Below are 9094 nucleotides of genomic sequence, written 5' to 3' on the forward strand. Positions count from 1 at the left end.
GTCCAAACGACCCAGCTCGATCACCTTATAAAACACTGATAAGTCATCTGGTCTTTATAAACCTGGATTTCCCAATCTGTGATATATGAAAAGTAATTCCTTTCTTGATTATTTCACTATATTTTATTTAATACTAACATTCCACTGAGCAGTTCTCTGAACCTCACTTTTCTGAGAGATTTTTTTAATCCCTAAACATCCTTCCAATTATAATAGTCTCTACATCTGTGAAAGTAAAATTAATCACTCTGAGCATTGGCTACATGAGGAGGAAGTTAGCTGAGCTTCAGAGAAATTCCAGGAGCAAGTGAATTTGTCCTTAGAAAAGAGGTGGGACTTAGTGGAAATGAGAGAAAAGAGTTGGATCATTTTCATTGGTCCTGGGAGAAAGCTAAGACTAGACATTGGACAGTTAGTTATTGTAGTTACATCTTTTAGCACTGTTGGCATTAAGTATTAATTATAATACAAAACTAGATGTAAAAGAAATATATGTTTTTGGTTGCTTGGTAATAAGTATTTCTTGAGATTATCATGAATACCTCTAACTTTATCTGAACCTAGTCTTTTCTCATTTCCTGACATCTATATTCTAAACTTCATTTTCTTATTTTTTTGTGATTTATCCCCTTTTGAGGATGTTCATAGGACTTCTGTTTCTGGCCAAGATAGAGCAGCAAGAACCAGATTTACCTTCCCCTGGAACCAATTTTAAAAAGGTAACGTATAAACAATTTTTAAGAGGTTACACATCAAGCAATGAAAGAGAGCGATACGATACCCAAGAAACAGAAAACATTTGACTGTGTCAGATTACTGCAAGAGTGCATCTAGACAAAATGCTATTCTGGTCCCACCTAAAAAAATTTTCAAAATTATTCCCAAAAGGATCAAACTATTTCCAGGCAATTTAACTATTAACTACAACAGCATTTTAAAATATTTATAAGAATACACAAATATCTACCACCCCCCAAAATAAAATTCACCATGTTTGGCATCTAATTGTTAAAGCCAGAGAATACAACCCCTAATAAGGAAAAAAATCAAGCAACTGAACTAACCTAAAACTAGCACAAATGTTATAATTAGCAAACAAGAATATAAAATAATTATTATACGGACCCTGGGGTGGCACAGTCCATTAAGTGACCAGCTCTTGATTTCAGGTAAGGTCATGATCTCAGGGTCCATGAGATCAAGTTCCATGTTGGGGTATGCTCAGTGCAGAGTCTGCCTGTGACTTTTCTCTCCCTTTCCCTCTACCCTCCTGCTTCTGCTCTCTCTCTCTCAAATAAATACATAAATCTTAAAAGAATATATAGCTCTTATAACAAGTAGAAAATCCCAATATAGGAAGAATCCGAAAGGTAGCAAGAATACAAGTACTTGAGATAACATGGCAATGAGTTCCCTGGGTTTCCGTTTTGTCTTCCATATATCCAAGAGAAGGTGATGGGGAAGCCTGAAACCTTGAACTCCAAAGAGGCACAAAGCTCCAAGAAAAGTTTACTCTCTCTAGCTAAAAGAATGGGAAAAGAGCAACCTCACAAAACAAAAAATATTTTTGACAATACTCACCCTACTCCAGTCAAACACTGATAGAAAACAATGGGAAAATGCACTGTGGTATCTGCGGGGTCAATCAGGTGGTTAATCATCCAGCCCCCACCCACAGAAGTCAGTGGCACTCCAATTCCCCCATCAGAGTGCTGATGGCACAACCAACTGGGGAGTTGGGTTTCCATGCCCATTCATCACCAACAAGGAAGTAGAAGTTCATGCTTCACTTTCTCCAAAGAGACATCAGCAGGGCCCAACCAGAAGCTTAACACACACCACACTCCTGTGCAATAAGGCAGTGTTAAATCAGTACTTCTCTTTTGTCAGGGTAGTGTCACCAAGACCCAGCAGGAAACTGAACATTCACTCCCCAACCTGGACCTATCCTTTGTACCTAAATAGAATGAGTGCCAGTTAAATCAAAGAAGAAGAAGAGGTTAAAAAGGATCCAAAGTTTCATAATATAATACCAAAAATGCTAGGATACAACTGAAACCCCTCCTCATGCCAAGACCTAGGACAATCACAAACAGATTGAGAAAAGACAATCCATAGATACCAACACTGAGAAGACTCAGATGTTGGAATCATCTGACAAGACTTTTAATGCTGTCATCAAAAATTCATCAATTAGCAATGATAAACAGTCTTACAACAGATGAAAAATGGAAAAATCTCAGCAAAGAAATAAAAGATATATTAAAAAAATAAAAAAGAAAAAAATGTAGAGATGAAAAATACAATAATCAAAATAAAAAACCAAACAGGCTCAAAAGTAGACTGGAGACAACAGAGAAAAGAATGAATGAAATTGCAGACAGATTAATAGAAATTCCCCAATAGGAACAACAGAGAGAAAGGAGATTAAAAAAAAGAAGAAGAAGAAGAGGAAGAAGAAAGCCTCAGGAACATCTGGGACATTAATAAAAGATCCAGCATCTACATCATTGTCTATACAAAGAGAGAGGAAATACTTGGAGATTGAAAAAAATAATAATAACAGATACAATGGATGGAAAATTTCCAAGTTTAGTGAAAGGCATAACCCAATAATTCACGAAGATAAGTAGCCCTAAATAGGATGAAGCCAAAGAAATTCACAACAAAACATATCATAATCAAACTTCTTTTTTAAAGACATGTGTATCAACCACAAACCATAGAGACCACAAGTAGGCAGGGAGGCAGGCAGAGAGAGAGGAAGGGAAGCAGGCTTCCCGCCGAGAAGAGAGCCCAACACGGGGCTCGATCTCAGGACCCTGAGATCATGACCTGAGCTGAAGGTAGAGGCTTTAACCCACTGAGCCACTCAGACACCCCTTAATCAAACTTCTTATTACCAAAGACAAAGAAAAACCCTTGAAGAAGTTAGTCTTTTCTTTAGGGGACAAAAACTTTTCAAATGACAGCAGATTTCTCAGTGAAACCCTAGAAGCCAGGGAGATGGCATAAAAGAGGCACATTTTCCAAACTCTGCAAGAAAGGAACTGTCAACACCAAATTCTGTATCCAGTGAAAATATCCTTCAGCAATAAAGGAAAAAATAAAGTATTTCTCAGGATAAATAAAACTAAGACATTTTTGCCAACAAACGTACTCTTAAAGAGTGATCAACAGGACTTCTCCAAACAGAAGAGAAGTGTTAAGAGAAGGAGACATGAACATAAGAAGGAACAAGAGAATGGGTAAAATAGGCATAAATAGAATAGACCCTCCTTTCTTTCCTTTATGAGTGTTTTGTATTATATGTGATGGAGGAAGCAAAAATATAACATTCTCTCGTGTGGTACTCAGTGTACACAAAGGAAATACTCAGCAACATTTCTCAGCAACATTTATGTCTTAAAACAGGGAAACAGAAAGGACCTAAATGGAAGTAAGGTTTTTACATTTAACTCAAAGTAATAAAATGTTGATACAAGTAGACTATGCTATGTTACCTGTGTATATGTAAGAAACTATGCAATGTTACGTTTAACAACACTAGAGGGAAGTGGAAATGGAATTCTAAAAATGTTCAAATAAGTTACCAGAGAATCAGAAAAGGTAAACAGAGGAATAAGAAAAAGAATTAACAAAGAGAAAAGATATAATAAAACAGCAGACACAGGAACTAACATTTTAAAAAGTTAACTGTATTCCAGATGTTCAAAAAATAAAAATAAGTAGCACTATGGATGATATGAATAAAGGTCCAATAAACATCTACAGTTGAAAATTACAATGTTTGAGGAGGAAAAAAAAAATACATAGTACGTATCTAGTGTTAGATTAGCCATGGCATATAGGAGATTAGTGAACTTCAAGACACAGAAATAAAAACTCCTCAAAAGGGAACACAGCAAGAAAAAAAAAAAATTAAAAACCTAAAAATTAAAAAAAAAAATTAAAAATTAAAAAGGGCTGTGAGCTGTGCAACAAGCACTCTAATAATGTGTAATTGGAGTCCTTAGGGAGAGCAGCAAATAAATAAATAAATAAATGAAATACCCAAAACTGTCCAAAACGTGATAAAAACTATAACAGATCCACAAATTTGAACAAATCCTGAGCACAAGAGTATAAAATTAAACCAGGGGCTCTCATAACCAATTTTCACAAAAGCAGCGATAAAAAGAAAAAAATACTTCCTCTGACCTCAGTGGAATATAAATTAGAAGTAAAAGAAGGATATCTACTCCTCCAATATTTATGAAAGAAGTAGTACACTTCTGCTTAACCCATGAATTAAAGGAGATCAAAGAAGAAATTAGAAAATATTTTGAACTGAATGAAAATGAAAAAGTAACATATCAAATTCTGTATGAGATAGCTAGATCAGTACATAAGAATTTACAATAATCATGGGAAAGACAGGGAAAAAAACAAATAAGGCCTCAAATTAATGACCATCTTAAAACACTATAAAAATAAGAATAAGTAAAACACAATGTCAGCAAAAGAAGGGAAATATTAAACATGGGAATGAAAATCAAGGAAAGAATTCTGATATCTGAGAAGTGCAATGGGTCCCAAGCAGGACAAAACAAAACAAAACAATAAATCCACAGTAGCCGTCTCCTAGTGAACCTACAGAATGTAACCGAGAAAGAGATATCCCAACGGCTACCAGAAAGAAGTGACTGCTTCTCTAAACAGGAATGACAGACTAATAATATAGATTTTCATAAGCAATAACAGATGCCATAAAACCAAAGATTGATATCTTCAAAGTAGTGTGGAAATTAATGTCAGCCTAGATTTTGACAGGGAACTAAAAAATCATGCAGGAACAAAACGCACAATAAAAAAATGTTTTCATAAATACAAACACTGCAAGTGCTCACTGTTTGCAAATCCTGAAGCAAGTAACTATGTGAGAGAGATACTTGCCCAAGAGGAAAACTAAACCAAAGAGCAGAAGCAGAGTGCAAGGAGCAAGAAAGAAGATGGCAACCACTGGGAAGCAGAAACCTGTGTTGAGCATTAAAAAAAAAAGGGCAAAAATAAGAATGAAACTTCAGAGGATGTTTCAGAGAAGAAAAGACACTCATTTTAACCTTTTCAGAATAAGTGTACATGTTTAAAATGTAAGAGCAACTACCAGAAGAAAACAAATTATATGGATAACTTACAAAGCAGTAGAAGTAAAAAGAGAAACTTAAAAATCTCGGTCATTGTATAATGGACCTTGGGGAGGGTATGTACTATGGTGAGTGCTGTGAAGTGTGTAAACCTGGTGATTCACAGTCCTATACCCCTGAGGATAAAAATATATGTTTATAAAAAATAAAAAATTAAAATAAAATATATCTCGGTCATTGTAACAGAAATTAGAAATGAGGAGAGGAAGGAAAAAAAGAAAGGAGAATGCTGTCTACTTTGGATTGAGGGGGGTCAGAGAACGCGTCTCTCCAGGAAGTGACACTTGGTTGAGAGGTGAATGACAAGTCTCCAGGCCTGCAAAAAGCCAGGAGAGAACAAACCTCATAAGCTGAGTTAAAAGCTATAGTGAAAGCCTGAAGACAAGAATGAGCTTGATTATTTCTGGGACAAGCGCCTAGTCCCTGGCAGGAAAGCCCAGCAAAATATGTCAAAAAAGGAAGAGAGATATAAAGTGCATTTAGGATCTCAGGGAAATTAAAACTCTTTTTTTTTCTTCCCTGAGATGGAAGCAGTAGTTTTGGTGGAGGAGGACCTGGTGATGATACATGGGTTGGAGGTGGGTGCCACCCAGGCAGAGGGAAGAAAGGCAAACAAGCTCAGAAGATAAGTTAAGTCTAATTTGGGGGCACACTCAGTGCCAACTGAGATCAAATACCCTGTCTACACTGGTGGGTCATCCTTTCTATGGCTTGGATTCTCCCTTTATGGCATGTGTTCCTGTGAGTACCACCCACCCCAAAGAAAAATGAGTTCTCCATGCCTGACGTCAGCATATGTGAAGACTCATCAAAGTCCTCAGGAATAACATCCACGTAGAGAAAGTAAACTTCAGAAAACTTCCTGCCTGCGTGCAATCAATCTGCAGTCATCAAAGAGACTCACAGAACATTCAAGCTATGTGCAAACTTAGAGACAATTCACTTTTACAACTTTGTATTTTACATCTGAGAAAATTGATGCTTAGAGACGAAACAGTCTTTCCTATCTAGAAGCAGAAACTTCCTTGAAATCCACACACTTCTTTTACATGCAGATGCCCTAAGAAGCAAGAGGAGAAATAAGCTTTTATGTCAGTACAAGATAGTTTTAAAATAGGTCCAAAACAGCAAGTCCTTTAAAGAGAATTTAAGACAAACAACAGACTGGGGGGAGGGGGGGAATATTTGCATAAAGACATATTTGATAAAGAACATATATCCAAAATATACAAAGACCTCTTAAAACTCAACAGTAAGAAAGCAATCCAATTTAAGAAATGGGCAAACAACCTGTATAGACAACTCACCAAAGAAAATAGCACATAGCAAATAGATATCAAAGATGCCTAACTGCGGATTAAATGAGATACTGCTACTACACTCCCGTGAGAATGGCTAAAGGCCAAAACCCTGACACCACCAGTGCCAACAAGGATATGAAACATCAGGAGCTCTCATTCACGCCCATGGGGGTGCCAAGTGGTACAGCCGCTCTGGAAGACAGTTCGGCAATTTCGTACAAAGCTGAACATACATCTCTGTGACTAGCAATCATGCTCCCAGGTATTTACACATGACGCGGAAACATACGCCCACATAAAAACTTGCACACAGGGCGCCTGGGTGGCTCAGTTGGTTAAGCGACTGCCTTCGGCTCAGATCATGATCTTGGAGTCCCAGGACCGAGTCCCGCATCAGGCTCCCTGCTCAGTGCGGAGTCTCTCTCCCTAAATGACCCTCCCCTCTCTTGTGCCCTCTCATTCTCTCTCTTTCAAATAAATAATAAAATCTTAAAAAAAAAGAAAAAACAACTGGCACACAAGTGACTAAAGTAGCTTTATTCATAGTGGCCAAAATTGGAAGCAATCATGATGTCACTCAGTAAGTGAATGGGTAAACAAACTGGTACATCCAAGTAATGGAATATTATTTAGTAATTTAAAAAAAAAAAAAAAAAAAAAAAAAGAGCTACCAGCCATGAAAAGACAGAGAGGAATCATACACTCATACTGCTACGTGAAAGAAGTCAGTCTGAGTCAGCTAAGTACAATGATTCCAATTATAGGGCATTCTGGAAAAGGCAAAATTATAACAACAGTAAAAAAAATAAATAAATAAACAAAAAACCACAACCCACTATATATAGATAAAGTCAGGGGTGATCCAAGGTTGGGGGCCCGGGGAAGGAGGAATGAACACTTTGTGGAGTGCAAAGTAGTTCTAAGGGGTAAAACTATTCTGTATGATGCTACAATGGTGGAAACATGACACTACACATTGGTAAAAGCCTGTAGAATTGTATGACACAAAGGGTGAACCCTAATAAAAGAATGGTCTTTAGTTAAGAAAAATCTGTATCCATATTATTTCCTCAGTTACAACAAATATATCACCCTAATGCAAGTCATTAATTATAAGGAAAATTGGCACAAAGAGTGATCTGGGAACTCTCTGCATTTTCTGAGCAAGTTTCCTGTAAACCTAAAAATACTTTAAAAAATAAGTCTCTTAAATAGAAAAAAAAAAGGATATTTTTTAAAAAGCAAATCACAACAGTAACAAGGACAGAAGTATTTATCACGCAAAATATCAACAGAGATTGCAGTGCAACAGCTAAGACTAAACCCAAGCTCAAGGTCAGGGTTTTCTTATATTTATAAAGTTAATATTTTTAAGAGAATAGAACAGAGTGTATTAAACAAAAGAAACTGGAACTCCAACCCTATTACGGTATCTCTTGGGTATCTGTAATTCAAAGAGAATGAAGTTTCAAGATAGCATTTCTCCTTTTAACTTATTCTGTGTTATTATTACCAAAATCTTATCCAAATGATATGATTTTCTTTTGGCAGTCATTCTTTAATTGTTGATCTTCGTTTCTCTCTAGCCCATATTTTGTCTGGGATGTCACATTTATTTTCTTGATACCTATCTTGACGTTAGTCATGTAAACCAAAGTTCTAAAAAGTGATCCAATCTTGAAAGTTTACTTTATAAATGCTGCCTCCAAAATGGACAGCTACTTCAGGAATACCGTGTTCAGATCTGTACCTCGACACTAACCACACTAAATGACAGCTGAGCTGAGAGGAGTTAAGAGTGACCCCAGAGGGGCGCCTGGGTCGCTCAGTGGGTTAAGCCTCTGCCTTCGGTTCAGGTCATGATCTCAGGCTCCTGGGACCAAGCCCTGCATCAGGCTCTCTGCTCAGCGGGGAGCCTGTTCCCCTCCCCCCTGCCTGCCTCTCTGTCTGCTTGTGATCTCTTGTCAAATAAATAAATAAACTTAAAAAATATATAAAAATTTAAATTTAAATTTAAAAAAAAAAGAAAGACCTTAGAAAGGGCGCCTGGGTGGCTCAGTCAGTGAACCCTCTACCTTCGGCTCAGGTCATGATCCAAGGGTCCTGGGATGGAGACCGGCATTGGGTTCCCTACTCAATGGAGAGCCTGTTTTTCTCTCTCCCTCTGCCTGCCACTCCCCCTGCGTGTGCACTAGGCTCGTTTACACTCTCTCTCTCTCTCTCTCTCTCTGTGTCAAATAAATGAATAAATAAAAACTTCTTAAAAAAATAAAAATAAAGAAAGACCCTAGAACATACAGAGAGGCTTTCTTCTTTTAGTTATGTAAGGAGAAAAAGCTCTTTTGGCCTTGTTCCCTGAAAAACAAGGTCCCTGGACTGCAGGCAGTACGGCACCAACCGTCTGGTGGGCAGCGCCATCTAGTGGCAAGACTTTGTATCTAGTCCCAGTTTTACCAGCAAGAGGGTGGATGGCTTCAGAAGTCCTTCATCTGCCTCAGCTGTCCCCTGCATAAAACTGGAAATGGCAGTGGTTGCTCTGTCAACCTTCTCAGCTATGGGGATGATAGTACAAAGTAATGCAAAGCCTTGGGGTCTCTGTCCTAAGTT

The 9094-nt window shown here is 37.5% G+C and overlaps 1 long non-coding RNA gene across 1 annotated transcript in view; it reads right to left on the reverse strand.

Moving 5' to 3' along the window:
* LOC116572425 overlaps positions 1-8555 on the reverse strand; it is a 174344-nt gene extending 165789 nt beyond the window's left edge. Inside the window, exon 1 of the long non-coding RNA XR_004278313.1 lies at positions 8520-8555. This is a non-coding gene — a long non-coding RNA (uncharacterized LOC116572425). The remainder of the gene's footprint in view (positions 1-8519) is intronic.
* Between the last annotated feature and the right edge of the window lie 539 nt (positions 8556-9094).

The sequence above is a fragment of the Mustela erminea genome, chromosome 13, assembly GCF_009829155.1.
Source record: "Mustela erminea isolate mMusErm1 chromosome 13, mMusErm1.Pri, whole genome shotgun sequence".
Taxonomy (NCBI): domain Eukaryota; kingdom Metazoa; phylum Chordata; class Mammalia; order Carnivora; family Mustelidae; genus Mustela; species Mustela erminea.